The following is a 15646-nucleotide window of genomic DNA, read 5'->3' on the forward strand; positions in this document are numbered from 1 at the left end:
GTGGCTAGTTTATAGATTTAGATCATTTCCAACTTTGTTTTGTTTTTCTTTTTTGGGGAAATTATTTCCCTAACTCTTGTTCGCAGCTTCTTGCAACTTCAACGAAACATTCCCACCAAAACAGAAATGACAATAAAAAATTAACAATTTTCTCTTCTCTTTCTCAACAGAAAGAACTCAATCGACAGTTAAACAATCTTTCCCCAATATGACATTGAAGGAACTCATTCATCGAGCTAGTTCTGAACATTATTAACAATTTTCTCATAGTTTGGTACTTTTTGCCGTCCATCAAACACCAACAATAAAAAGACATCATCAATAAAAAGATTTTTGAAGGAAATACAAAAAATTGCTCTCTCCACTATTGTTTGAGGTAATGCCTCTTTGAAACGTCAAAGCGTATCTGTCTGAATAGAAGATTCCTTATTACCATCATGTCCTGCAATACAAGACATACCTAATTCTGACGCAAATTGGCAACATCTCCATAGCGAGTGACTCCCCCTCGTGGATATGCTATAGCTCATAACAATCGGCTAAAATACCAGTTTAGCCTATAAAGTGGCGCCGACGATAGTTTAGCCCAAATATAACAAATACGACGATAAATAGGCATTGTTCAGTCCCTGAGATAATTTTAAACTTAAAAAGTAAGTAATTTTTATATATAGACCCCCCACTCTATCATATTTTCAGATTTATCTCCCCAAAATTAAAATATATGAAAAAATTTCTCTCTCTTTCCCCTCCCCTCACACCCCCACCATCTCCTCCCTCCTCCTTCCCACCATCTCCTCCATTATTTTCTCATCCCAGTCCTTAACCTCTCCCCTCTCCCACTCTCTTTCTCCCTCCTTTTTTATATCCTCCATATTACATTCTTCTTTCCGTCTTTCTCCAAATCCATCTCTTCTTAAGTTCTTTCATTTCCCTCTCTTCTTTGTCTTGTTTCTCCTCCTTCTTCTCCTCTCCTTCACTCCCTTCTAATGCTTCAAGTAGAATATTATATGTTGGGTTTGAGAAAGGATGAGGAGGAGGAGGAGGGGAGGTTATGGATTGGGATGAAAAGAAAATGAAGGAGATAGCGGAAAGGAGAAGATAAGAATGAACATGAGAAAGGACGGAGAAGGAGCGAGAGAGAGGAAGGAAAGTTAGGGGTTAGAGGAGAAGAGAATGGAGGAGATGGTGGAAAGAATGGAGGAGGAGAAGGAGGAAGGAAGAGATTGTGGGAAGTGAGGGCTCTTTTTACAAATTTTAGAAACTTTTTGGGGGGTTAATCTGAAAAATGTGATGGAGCTGGGGGTCTATATGTAAAAATTACTTAAATTTTCACTTAAAAACTATCTTTGGCATTGGAAATACCTATTTGTCATCGTATTTATCACTTTTAGATTAAACTATCACATGTGTTACTTTATAGGTGAAATTGGTAAATGTGTGTCACTTTTTAGGTTACTCTGATATTTCGGCCCATAACAATATGTGCACAAGATAAATACAGCTGCTGCATATACACAATAACAATCATCACAAGATAAAACATTGCGAAATATATAAATACGATGTGAGAGGAACAATACAAAACCTGACATTCAACACAATAATACTATTGATCTTACTTGATTCCAGATGTCCAAGGATACATCACTTGCAGATTAAGTGAATAACTACACAAAGTTATTGTCGGACTTGGCAAATGTTGATGAGAAGATATCGGATGAGTACAAGACGATCATTTTGTTAGACTCATTACTTGATGAGGATTTTGACACTTTTGTGCTTACCTTATTGAATGGTAGATCTTCCATCATCTATAGTTAAGTTACAAATACATTGACAAATTTTGATTTGAGGAGGAAGGATAAAGAATTTTTTAGAGCTAGCACTTCAGGAGAAGTCTTGTCGACAAGAAGAAGGAGTCCATATCCTAGAGGTGGTAATCAGCTAGGTCAAAGTCTAGAGGACAATCAAGAGGATACTACCAATTTGCTAAAAACCAGTGTGCTTTCTGCAAAGAACAAGGACATTGAAAGAGAGATTGCCCAAAACTGAGAGAGGAATAGCAAGAAGAAGGACTCGAAGGTCAGTGAGGTGAATGTTGGAAATGGTAATGATTTTGATGATTCATACTTTTCTCTTTCTATTACTCCAGAGATAACCATACAGATGCATCAGATTGGATGCTGGATTTTGGGGCTACTTATCATGTGACTCCCTGGAGAGATTGGTTTGCATCTTTTAAGAAGCTTGATGGGGGTGTGGTGATCGTAGGTAACAATCAATCTTATGGTATTTGTGGGATAGGTACTGTTAGAATTCAGATGCACAATGGAGTTGTTAGAGAGACGACTGAAGTAAGGTTTGTTCCTCAACCGAAGAAAAATCTTATTTTTGTTGGAGCTTTGGAGGCAAAATGATTCAAGATAACTTTAGAGAACGCTGTAGCTAAAGTTACTAAAAGATCATTAGTAGTGATGAAAGAGGTCCGTAATAAAAATCTCTATTATCTGAAGGCAGCAGTTTCAGAGGCGGATGTTAGTAGACTTTAGCATTTCAGACTTGGGCACACAGAGAAAAAGTCACTACAGGTATTGTGCAAACAGGGATTATTGAAAGGAGCTAAGAGTGAGAAAATTAAATTTTGTGAGCATTGTATTCTTAGCAAGAAGACTAAGTGAAGTTCAAGACAACCATTTATAAAACAAACGATATTTTGGACTATGTACACACGGATGTATGGGGGCCCACCAAGACAACATCACTTGGTGGGCGATATTGGTTCGTCACTTTTATGGATGACTATTCTAAGCATTGTTGGATATATACAATGAAACAAAAGAGTGAAGTCCTAGAGATATTTATGGAGTGGAGAATAAGGTTGGAACTGCAGACATGGAGAAAGATCAAGAAGTTAAAATCCGACAACGGTGGTGGTATACTTCAAATCCCTTTCAACAGCTATGTAGAGACGATAACATAGAGAGACACTTCACAATTAGTCATACACTGTAGCAGAATGGGGTGACAGAGAGGTTAAATCTGACTTTATTGGAGAAGATCCAATATTTGTTATCGCAGAGTGGTTTATAGAAGATCTTTTAGATTGATGCACTTACATATGCGAGCCACCTTATTAATAGGATACCTTCATCAGCGATAAAGGGGAAGACCCCTATGAAAATATGATCGGGAGTACCAGCACATGACTATGATCAGCTCAAGGTTTTTGGGTGCCCAGCATTTTATCATGTCAAATCTGATAAGTTGTGAAAACACCCTAGGGGGGTGGGATGGGTAGGGGGGGTGAATAGGGTTATTAGTAATCTTATTAGATATTAATGCCGATTAAAACTTATTAACAAATTATTCTTGTAAGATAGATATACAATGTGATATGCTCAAGAATGAGCAATATAAAATAAGTGTAATATCCTATCAATGAGATACACAATGAGATATATACAAGGATAAGCAAAAACAAATATGATAGGGCAATGTAAACAATGAGCAATGACGAATAATATAGACTAAGCAATAGACACAAATGATACGCCAATGCAGACTCTAACACACAAAGATGATCAAGGAGTTCGGACCTTCCGTCCTATGTCTCCGCTCCCCACTCCCGGAGAGAAATCCACTGTCACAATCAGGTTTTCTACACTTACTCGAATAACGTTTACACCTCACAACTTGGTTTTCTAGTTCACTGAAAACTTTACAACTTACACACTTGCAATCACATTCTATACCCTCTAAGTGTTGGCCTAGCTCGTGTCCTCTTCCTCAAGTGTTCAGATTTATAACCTCTCTCTAGGCTTTACAACCGACGCCACTTCTCTTGGAATCTACCCCGTCTCTCACCAACCACTCCTTTTGATGTACAAGTATAATACAATGTGTAACTCACAATAATCCTCAAATACAAGATTTTGTTCTCTACAATAGGTGAGAACACAATATAAGCTCACTCTCATAATATCACAATCCCACAACCCAATATATGATGTATGAAATACTAAAAGCTCAAATAGGGTGTGTGAGATAAAATGAGTTCAAATAAAATCTAACTCGAATAATGAACTAGCAATAAGAATATGAAAATAAAAAATAAATTGCTAGATAAAAGAGTTAGAAAAACTTCTCTATAAACACAATAAGAGGATGAAGAAGATTAAGGATGAATTCCTCAAATTGACAATGTAAGCTTCCTCTCTTGTAAACAAACACCAAACTACAACTTGAGAAGAAACAAACTTTAAACACTTAGAAACTCTTATTAAAAAACTCTCTTGGATATCCTCAGAACTGAAATAGTGAGGGGTATGTTGGCCTTCTTGTTTTGATAATGTTTAACAAATAATTTACCACTAATGTTGTTTGTCTAGTATTTATGTTTTCTTATTTATTATAGACAAACAACGTAGTTGGAGGATGGATGGAATCGAGCCTCAACGATCATATCCAAAGGAGGTTGGCGGAATGTCGGTGAAGCCTTGCAATTCAAAGTTAAAGATCAAGTTCAAGCTTCATCCGCAAAGTGTACCAAGTCAAGCTTATTGAATATCAAGATCTAGCTTGGGTAACTTAGTTTAGGTTTTATATTATGTGTGTTAAGTACGTTAAGCTTAATATCTATACACACATATTTATTGGTTTCTTCATATATATATATATATATAGTTATATATATATATATATATATATATATTGGTTTCTATGCATATATATAGTTATATATATACATACATGTGTTTTGGGGTTTAGCCAAAATGTCAAAATTCACATGTTTCCATTTTCGTGTTTTGGACTATTTTGCAAAATGATGATATTTTTTATTTGGGAAGTCTTTTTTGGAAACCAGTCATTGTAGCATATTTATTATCATGTCTACAATCATTCCCCAAAGTTTTATATTTTTAGAATTTATTTGATATTTTTAAATAGTGCTTTAAAATCAGAAAAACTATTTTCACAACTTCATGTATCAGTCCTCGGTCGACCGTACCGGTCGACCGCACCTGTGTTCTTTTGTCAGTGGGCAGCAGAGAGTTTGTCGGTCGACCACCGCGGTCGACCGAGAGCTCGAGACTTCCCACGGTCGACCGCACCGGTCAACCGAAGAAGTATCTGCTCGTTTTCTCAGTTTGGGATCTGGATCGCGGTCGACCGTGAATTTTTTCGGTCGATTGCCCCTCTATCAGTTCTGTTCCAACGGCTATTTCTTGTTACCGTTGGCTGGGGCTTTTTTGTCATTTGTTTGGGGTTTTTGCTGTTGTTTCCTCTTCCTATATAAACCCCCAAACCCCCTTCTATCTCAGCATACAAGAGAATGGTTTAAAAGATTTTAACAAGAGTTTAAGCTTGGTTTAAGCTTGTTTAAGGGTTTGGTTTAAAGCAGTTTTGGTTTTCACAAGTGGAGGAGATTATCTTCTTGTTTGGGCTTCAATCTCTATCTCTCCATCTTGTCATCTATTGAGAAGTTTTCTAAACTCTACTCTAGCTTTTATTTATAATTATTTGTTAATTATCATTTCTATTAAAGCTAGTTTTATATTGAGTTTAGATTTGATTTTATCTCATTGTTACACACACCTATTTGAGCTTATTGTATTTGCATACATAGTATATTAGGGTTGTGAGAGATTGTAACATTGAGTTGTGCTTAATTGAGTTCTCATCTATTGTAGAGAACAAATTTATATTTGTTACATAGTGTGTTGTTGTGAAGTTTTCAGTGAACTAGAAAACCGAATGTGAGGAGTGAACGTTGATCGGTGAACGTTGAAAACCGATATTGTGAGTGATTGTATACGTTGATTGGTGAGCGTTGAAAACCGACACTGTGAGGTGTAAGCGTTATTCGGATGAGCATAGAAAACCCGGTTGTGATAGTGGATTTCTCCTCGGGAGTGGGGAGCGGAGACGTAGGACGAAAGGTCCGAACTCCATGATCATATTGCTTGTTTGAGTTTGTCATTGCCGCATTTGCTTTTGCATTTATCTTATATCGCCATTTGTGCATTACTCATTTATTTCATCCACTGTCTTGTTTAGATTTTTGTTTCCCCTTGTGTTAGTTTATATATATATCCTTGCATATATTTTTTATCATATAGGATATATCTCATTGTTCATCTTGCTTATCCTAGCTCATATAACTTGTTGTATTTCATACTTGCTAGGATAACTTGTTAATTAATTTTAATTAGTATTTAATCGGATTAGATTAGCATAAGACCCTAATCACCCCCCTCTAGGGTCTAACAGGGTATATATAGGATGAAAAACTAAAGCTCAAAACCCAAGAAAATCTAGCAAAAAGATAAGAAATAGAAGGCTGAAAAAACTAGTCGTTGGGCCGTCAGTCGACTGATACAGTTCATCAGTCGAATGATAAGCTGACCGTTACAGGCCAGAAACACATCATCAGTCGACTGATGAACTCATCAGTCGATCAATGACCTCATTAGTCGACTGATCAGTCGACTGAATAAGAAATAGAAACTTTTGACTATTCCAGGCGATTTCTTCAGTCGACTGAACACATGTATCGGTCGACTGATAACGTGTTATCAGCCTGTTTTGAATAGTAAAGCCAACTTTGAAGAGCCTTAAAAAATAGTAAATAAATTCCAAAAATGTAAAGCTTTAGAAAAAGTTTATAAACATGAATATGAACATGTTGGAGAAGGAATTTTTTAATTTGCTCTTATCATTTGTGAAATCTCAAAAATATTTAAAATACTAAAATACATCTGTTTATAAACATGTTGATTTTGTCATTTAGCTCAAATCAAGTTTTAAAAACTTGTGTAATGTTTATATGAACATAATAAAAGATGTTAATAATATTTGTATAGTCCAAAGCATATTAAAACATATTTTGCATAAAAACACCTATGATTTGAGAAATATCACAAATAAGTATGTGTGTAAATTTGAGCTGGTAGAATTTACACACATTATATAAACCTATACTAAGTATACCAAGAATGTATCTTCTGAAGCTTGAAGTTTGATTGATTGACTTGATTTGCATAGGCTTTAATACCAATATAGCTCATTTTCCTGTGTATACTAAACTACACAAAACAAAATACTAAAACCAATATTAGTCGTAAATTGTTTGTTAAATCATCATCAAAACAAGAAGGCCAACAATCTCCTCTTTTTTGATGATGACAAATAATTTATCAATATGCATAATAAAATCAATAAACAATCAAAAAACAACTACTATATACACATAATTTTCTCCCCTTTTGGCAACATTAAAAATGGGGATAAACAATATGATAAAAAAGAGAGCGAAAGCTCCCCCTAACAAAAAGCACAAGTGAGTATAAACAAAAATATGGGGAAGGCTCCCCCTATCAAAAAGCCATAAAGAATATATGCAGTAAAGATCATGACAAACATGTCAGAAAGCATAAATATAAAATATGCTAAACACAACTCACATACAAAGATAGACTAAGTGAACACATATGCATGTATAATGAAGATAAGGTGCCACAAGAGTCTAAAACATAAAACTAAAAGATTTCAAAGAAGAAGAAAAATCAAACATCAAATGATTTAAAAAAATTACAAATTATCCACCATAAAATATGATTAGTTGAGAGCACAAATAGACATATAAAAGGTGTCTTAATACCCAATCATAAAACATTATTTGGATATAAACAAAAGTATATCATGAAATCAAATAAAGTAAATTCATGAACCTCATGAAGGTTCAAATAAAAACCTCAAATGATACTAAAAGAAATTCAAAGTATATATATTGTATCATTTTTGGCAAAAGCAAGAGAGGTGGGCATAACAAGCTCTTGAAACACGTTTCAACCCAAATAAAGCTTTTAGCATTCGGTAAACCCCCCGGGGGTTGCTCAAACCATAAACCTCTCATATAAAAGTTCAAGAACAAAGAAAAATATGGTTAATCAATAAAGAGAACCTTCTTTGTGAAATTTGATCAAACCACATACAAAATTCATTATAAAGCACAAATAAATGATCCATAAGCACAAACACATAAATATCATCATAAGAGTGTTTTATAATGATCTCATAAACACAAATACAATGTTCAAACCTAACAAATTGAAAATAATGTATACTAACAAAAATAATGTTTTATCATAGAAAAATCATCTTGATAAAAATTGTATCAATTCATAAAGGATGAAAACATAAAAATCTATGAAAGAGAATCATGAAAAATATATGAATGATAACTTTTCAAATCAAATACAAAGTATAAAATTGTTTTCAAATTTTGTATATAAAACTTAAATAGAAATCATCATTAAGAACATGAAAAAACTAAAAAGCTAAAGAATTTGTTCTTAAAGATTAAATATATTTTGGTACCCAATTACTCTTGGTATCAAAGAGTCTAGTGACATGACCACTATCATTAAAGCTTAAAGCCCTAGGGTTATGATCCCTTTTGGGTATATATGGTGCACGGACCCGGTCAAAACAAAAATCATATAGATGTCCATTTCGATTGCAATGAGTGCAATGAAAGGCTCTACAAGGTTTGTATTGACCAAATGGTGGTGCACGGAGATCATTTGCATACAAAGGTAATTTATTTGAAGCTTTTTGCAAATGAGAAACATTTTTTAAATCAAAATAAAATTTGGTCAAATGACCAAAATGACCACAAAATTCACACTTATACATATGAGCATATTTATGATTATCACTATGTGTGTGTACATGTGTATGAGATGGAGAAGCTTGATGGGATGCATAAGGATCAATATATTTAGGCATGATGGATTTTTGTGCATCATAACAAAACTTAGAAATATGGCTTTTTTGGCCGTAAATAGAACACTTGTAAGTTTTGTTATAAATGTGTGCATAGTGAATATGTTTCTTAGAAACATTTTCATGAGACTTTGCACACAAGTCCATAAGCTTTTCATTGTTGGCAATGCATGTATTTAATGTTGAATCTAAGAATGATATGTGTTTCTTTATTTGATTCAACTCATCATTTGAAATATATGCATTGTCACAAGAAGTAGAACAAACAAGAGTATCTAATTTATTTTTATTAGTCTCTATTTCTAATATGCTAAGCATCAAGCAAAAGAATATCAGTCACATGTCTCCAATCACAATAGCAAGAATATAATAACAAGCTATAATAAGAAATGTACATATCATCAATAGTAAATCATCTCAGACATAAAAAATATGGGTCAAATATACCCTTATTACAAAAACGGTCCAACTCGGAATAAAAATACATAGTCCATAAGAAAAAGAAAGTATTGCTAAAAATACGAAATCCATTATCAAACTAAAGAAAAAATATGATAAAGAGTTCTAATGTCCAACTACTACTACGGAAGACGAAATCCATTATCAAACTAAAGAAAAAATATGATAAAGAGTTCTAATGTCCAACTACTACTACGGAAGAAAACCACTACGCTTCAGCTTGTTCTTCTACATGATAAAGAGTTCTAATGTCCAACTACTACTACGGAAGAAAACCACTACGCTTCAGCTTGTTCTTCTACTCCCTCGGAAAGACACTATGGTTGGGCATACACCAGCTCTGCTGCATCATCGAACTGGACCTGTTCGTCCCCTAAGTCTGACGCACACCAGAGAAAACAGGTGTACGTCAGTGTGCATGGCACACGACAAAATCCCACATGAAAAAAATAAAATGGTCTTATGACCCATGCTATGATAGTAATAATAATAAGCAGTACAAGGTACATGCAACCTAATAAATCAAGATGTAATCCTATACTAAACATGATAACATACAACCATATACATACAGTAATCGGGTCGAATACTAACCATCCTAAAACTCACTGGTCACCTCTCCAATAGGTCCAAGTTCGCATTATCGAAAGACTGACTGTTCACCATCCCCTACGTGCATCCAATCCCGCTAAACAGGCGGCTAGAGGACTACACACAATCCAATCTTGGCCTGGTTCGGACTCATGTAAAGCTCAAGTGACGAAATAGGTCACGGACCCAAGTGGCGAAACAGGTCACTTGGTCCAACAAAACAACCCCAGGACAAAACATGTCACTGGTGCAAGCCTGGAAGTTAAGTCAACAATCACATTCGATCATGTGAGCCAAGACTTTCCCATCCCAACTCTTTTCATTTTTCAACGATCATAATCCCTGTTAAAACTCTGGCTCACCACCTAAATTCAGTCAACACACCCACACATATCACTAGGTCTGTTCATGACGCACGAGGCCACTAAGTCATGAACTACTAAAGTTCTCAATCACAATAAGGAGATAGTAATAACACTAATTCTATACAATAATAACATGGCAAGTCGAACATGATTAAACAAGTTTGTAAAACATGAATAATCACTATATTAAAACATGGAATGCATGAACAGCCTACCACAATATGAATGCACATATAAATAGGTTTCATTGATAACTTACTACTGGGTGTCAAAACTTCTCATGTAAGCTAACCGTAATTAAGTATCCTCTAATATAACAATACGGTAAAAAAGAAAACTAGAAACCGATGTCGTTTTGCACATAAAATATCACGCTCTACAACTATCAGTTATACGTTCTTAATTAATAATATTCTATTTCCAAAATTACTTTAAAACTATTTCTTATTATAACTAATTTAAAATAATATTTTGTGATATATATATTTGTTAATTCTTTTCTGCATGAATAGTAATGTTTTCCTATTTTATAAACTACCTTTAATTTATTTCTTTTTCGATAATATTTTGTCTTGTCATTTCAAATTATTATTCTAAAATAATTCTTTTTCCTCAAAATAAATTATTTTAAAAGTATTATAAATTCTTTAAAATAATTTCGTTATCAAAATAAATTCTTTTAATTTATTATAACTATTCTAAAAATACTATTTATCACATATCTATGATTTAAATCATTGTTATTCACCAAACAACTCATGCAATTAATTATAATACAAACTAATCTACACATATAATATATAAATATTGAAACAACAATAAGGAGAGGCGAGATCTTGCCTCGGTGCGTCGAACAAGTCGACATCGACGGCACGGGTCGGATCGGACACGGTCGAGCGCGACGTCGGAAGAAACTCCTTTAGAACTTGAAGCTGAATCCTCCAAATCTTATCGCATTGCCTCTAAGTTCCCTTGATGTGCTTCTATAAATTTTCACAACGTATAAGCACTATCAAAAGAATCAAGTTTGTTAGCAAAAGATAAGCCAAAGACATCAATAAGAAATTCTAACAAAGACTTGTTCATAGTAAACAATCTAATATCATTATCACTCCACTTGGATTTCTCCGTAGTGGGTACAATATAAATGCATTCAATAATTTTTCATATATTGATATTTGTAGATCTAGCAAAAATGTTAAATCTAGCACACCATTGTTCATAGGGGAAATTACTAATTTTAGGAGCAATGTTAATAGCATAACCAATAATAGGTCCACCGTGCATGTCCATAAAATTATGCAATCAAGAAAAAAAATATCAAAACAAGATTAGCAACAATAAAAAGAATAAGAGATCTTTAGCTCAAGGTGGTTAAACCTCAAATCAAAGAGTACTAAGCTCTGATATCAATTGAAAACACCCTAGAGGGGGGTGGGGGTGAATATGGTTATTGCTAATCTTATTAGATATTAATAACGATTAAAGCTTATTAACAAATTATTCTTGCAAGATAGATATACAATATGATATGAGCAAGAATGAGCAATATAAACAAAGTGCAATATCCTATTAATGAGATACACAATGAGATATATGCAATGATAAGCAAAAACAAATGTGATAGGGCAATGTAAACTATGAGCAATGGCGAATAACATAGACTAAGCAATAGACACAAATGATACGTCAATACAAACTCTAACACACAAAGATGATCACGGAGTTCGGACCTTTCGTCTTACGTCTCTGTTCCCTACTCCCGAGGAGAAATCCACTATCACAACCGGGTTTTCTACGCTCACCCGATTAAACCCTTGGATTGGAGAAGTACGTCTTCGTATTTAGCATCTTTAATCCTAGACCCCTAGATTTTGGAGAAACTTATTTCTACCCTGCAACTTTTCTCTTCCTTTCCACCGAGCTAGAAAGCTTATGATTGAACCCATTGTGCCTAGAGGTGAGCAAAAGGTTGGTACCATCAATTTTGTCTATTTCTTTTCTGCCAAAGCAAACCAAATTAGATCCAAAAAGAACCAAATTGAATCAAATCTATTTGGTACGGTTCAGTTTAGTTCTATTAAGTAGGGCATTAACATATCAAGTTAGAGAATTTTCCACTAAAAGACAAACATTTTACTCCTTTAAACTTTTTCCTCATCTCATATTTGAAGAGAAAACTAATCAAGTCAACTACTTTATAAACTAAAATTTATAAAAAAATCACAATAGATTACTATTCACCTTAAATCTAAATTTTAGTTCTTTTCAAAATTGTGTGACTGGCGTGCCATAGAAATAATCAAGTGTTAATCACATGCAACCGGTAGACATGTGTCTCAAGCAGACTACACACCAACTCGACCTGCATACACTGTCTTCTCGTCTCCCTCAAAGGCCGAGATGAAAAGCGTCCATTCTCGTCCTCCTCAAAGGTCAAGATGAAAGGAGTTCCTTCTCGTCTCCCTTGAGGGTCAAGATGAAAGGCATCTTTTCACAACCCTCTCACAAAGCCGAGACAGAAGGTCATCATTCTCGAACTCCTCACTGACAGCAAATCACCATCATATGAAAGCGACAATCGAAGTCATGATTACATCCCCCTAAAAGTCTTAATGACTCATTGGACTTTATCAGCACTTTACTCCCCTTGTCACCTTCACATTAATCACAAGGGTAACTTCATGCTACCAGCAGCTGACACCTGTAAAGTATCATCCGAATAAGCTGACTGCTTGGACTCAGCCAAAGTTACACAAATACCATCGTCAGCTCGGTATAAATAAGCACATCGCCTACTGACTTAAGGTACGCAGTTTCTACATATTTAGAGAATTATATCAGCTTCTTTCTCCTCTTTAGATCACAACTAACTTGATCGTTAGAGGAACCATTGGAGAACCTAACTTTGATCCTCTAACATGTTGCATGTGTACGTGTAGGACTCTCTTCCTATCAAGGGACCAATCATCAAAGGAGATCAGGGGACCCTAAAACTCTCCATAATCTATACTAAATCTCCTTGTTTGATATCTGATATCAACAATGACATATAAACTCCATCCAGCAAATGTTTGAAGAGTAGAGGAAGCAAAATATTAATAAGAGCATGAAACCATTATTTTATTTTAAATTTTTTTGCGGGATGATATTGGAGCTATTATTATTTGGTGAACATGGAGGGAGTATAATAATAAATATTTAATAATATTCAACGACCTTACTCTCTCATATATCATCAACTTATTGCTAACAATGTTCATTGGTCTTCTTTACTTTCAAGAGGGGAAAAGGAGTGTGTGGACCAGTTGTTTTGCAGTTTGTCTCATAGGAGTGACTCTGACTCTTCTTCTTTTGAGATGCAAAGAGAGTTGATCGACTTCTTTTCCCCATATTTTGTCTTTTATATAGGATTCTCATGAGTATTATGTTCAACTCCTATCTTTTGTCTCCTATATGGAGTCTTTTGTGACCCTTTTTTCGCTAATCACACTAATAGAAAAATGATCAACTAGACGGAAATTTTCATCTAGGTTGATTCAAATTCCGTTTAGATTAGTTCAACTAGACGGAATTCCGTCTAGTTTGGGTGGTTTATTTTGCTTCCGTCTAGATAGAATCAAACTAGACGGAATTCCGTCTAGGTAGATCAACCTAGATGGAAGTTAACGTAGACGGAATAAAGAATACTGTCTGGTCTGCCAGACCAGATGGAATTCCGTCTGGTCTGACAAACCAGACGGAAATTCCGTCTGGTCTTCCATACCAGACGGAATTCCGTCTGGTTTGTCATACCAGACGGAATTTCCGTCTAGGTTGGTTTTTCACAACCTAGACGGAATTCCGTCTAGGTTGCCTTTTTTCCAGAAAAAAAATTAATTACAATTTATACTTTCCTATACAATTACATTAATATTTGAATACATCCAGAAAATACTGTACACGTGAATACATTCAACCATCCAATTATAATTAAAATTCATAACAATTCCATTCAAAAACCAAATATAACCAAATCCAACACATTGTACAAATCCAACCATCCACTTCAAAATATACATCAATCAGTTCCGTCTAATACACATCCAACAACATATATACTAACAATGCACATGACTAAGATAGGATACATGACATGAATAAATGTAGTGCTATAACAAATAAAACTATTTATTGTATTAAAAATAAAAAAACCTCATCCATCGTCGTCGGTGGGGGTATCTCTATCCCGATTACGAGAACGGGTGCTGCTCCTTCCAATATCTCCACTCTGAATGTTTAATTGAATAATCATTATGTGGTGTTTGATAACATATTAGATAAAAATGAATTTATAAATATAAGAAAAAATAAGGTACCTGAGCACTACTCTGTCTAGCGCCGGAATTATCGCCAATCGAGCTAATGATCCGTATGACACCACCATACGCGCTATAAGGAATAGCACCGCCTAAATATTGTATAACATACCCCATGAGATCGTCCATCGAGTTCGCCGTCAGCGCAACTCTAGTCATCTCATTAGTCACCTGAATATGCAGCTCCGGGTCAATTTTGTCAATCAAGAAGGCAGAGATACGTGCGACAAATGGCATAGCCTGGAAACTGCTTGTGGCTGCTCTATGCGATGTAGATGGTGTGGAGGATGTTGTGGACGATCTAATGCTTATACCGGGTGAAGCTCCGACACCATGCAGAGGATATCTTCCTCTCCTATTATTAGGGAGAAATAAATATTAAACTTTGCTCTCAAATTCAATAATGGTAAACAAATATAAATAGTATGTAGTATTCAAATTGATTCGATTTTTCACCATCCTTACCTATTATGACCCATCAGGTTCTGTGTGAGATTGATGTTCTCCTCTGCAGAAAGCATGTGAGGGTCTGGCTCGGTTTGTTCCTCCTCCTGCGAAATGTAGACAGATGCAGCCTCCTTGGATGCGTTCTCAAATCCCTCCTAAAGCACAAATTTATGGTTAATTCAAGATAATGACCATATTATTTGTGTTCTCGTTTCCTCGTAATGTTAACAAAATAGAATTAATAATACTACTCAAGATATGTATAAGTCTCACCACTAACTCGAGATTTGCCGTGATCTTATCCCGATTCTTCTCATCACGCATATATTGTTCATGGAAAGTACCATATGCCGCTTTTGCCCTCAAGTGTATCGGCATTAATGATTTCCTCTATCATATTATAAATTTTGAGATTTCATAATCATACTAAACATTAAGATCTTTTAAATCTTTAAATGACATATACCGTATCCTGACAATAAACATCCTCCAGATTGGCGTAGGAGTGTGAGCCCAAGTGATGGTCATGCAGCTTCTTTCTTCTATTTTCTGACCCCTTCGTGGATTTATTCTTTAAAAAAATTCTGTAAATATAAAATGAAATAATATCTTAAAATTATAAACTAAATTTCATGA

General features: G+C 34.8%; 1 long non-coding RNA gene across 1 annotated transcript; it reads right to left on the minus strand.

Annotated features, from left to right (window-relative positions):
- On the minus strand, positions 14846 to 15318 carry LOC109836019. The gene is made up of 3 exons (XR_002245781.1): positions 15284 to 15318; positions 15029 to 15165; positions 14846 to 14918 (listed from the first exon to the last, which is right to left on the minus strand). It is a non-coding gene; the product is annotated as an uncharacterized LOC109836019 (long non-coding RNA).

This window comes from Asparagus officinalis, chromosome 4, assembly GCF_001876935.1.
Source record: "Asparagus officinalis chromosome 4, Aspof.V1, whole genome shotgun sequence".
NCBI lineage: Eukaryota > Viridiplantae > Streptophyta > Magnoliopsida > Asparagales > Asparagaceae > Asparagus > Asparagus officinalis.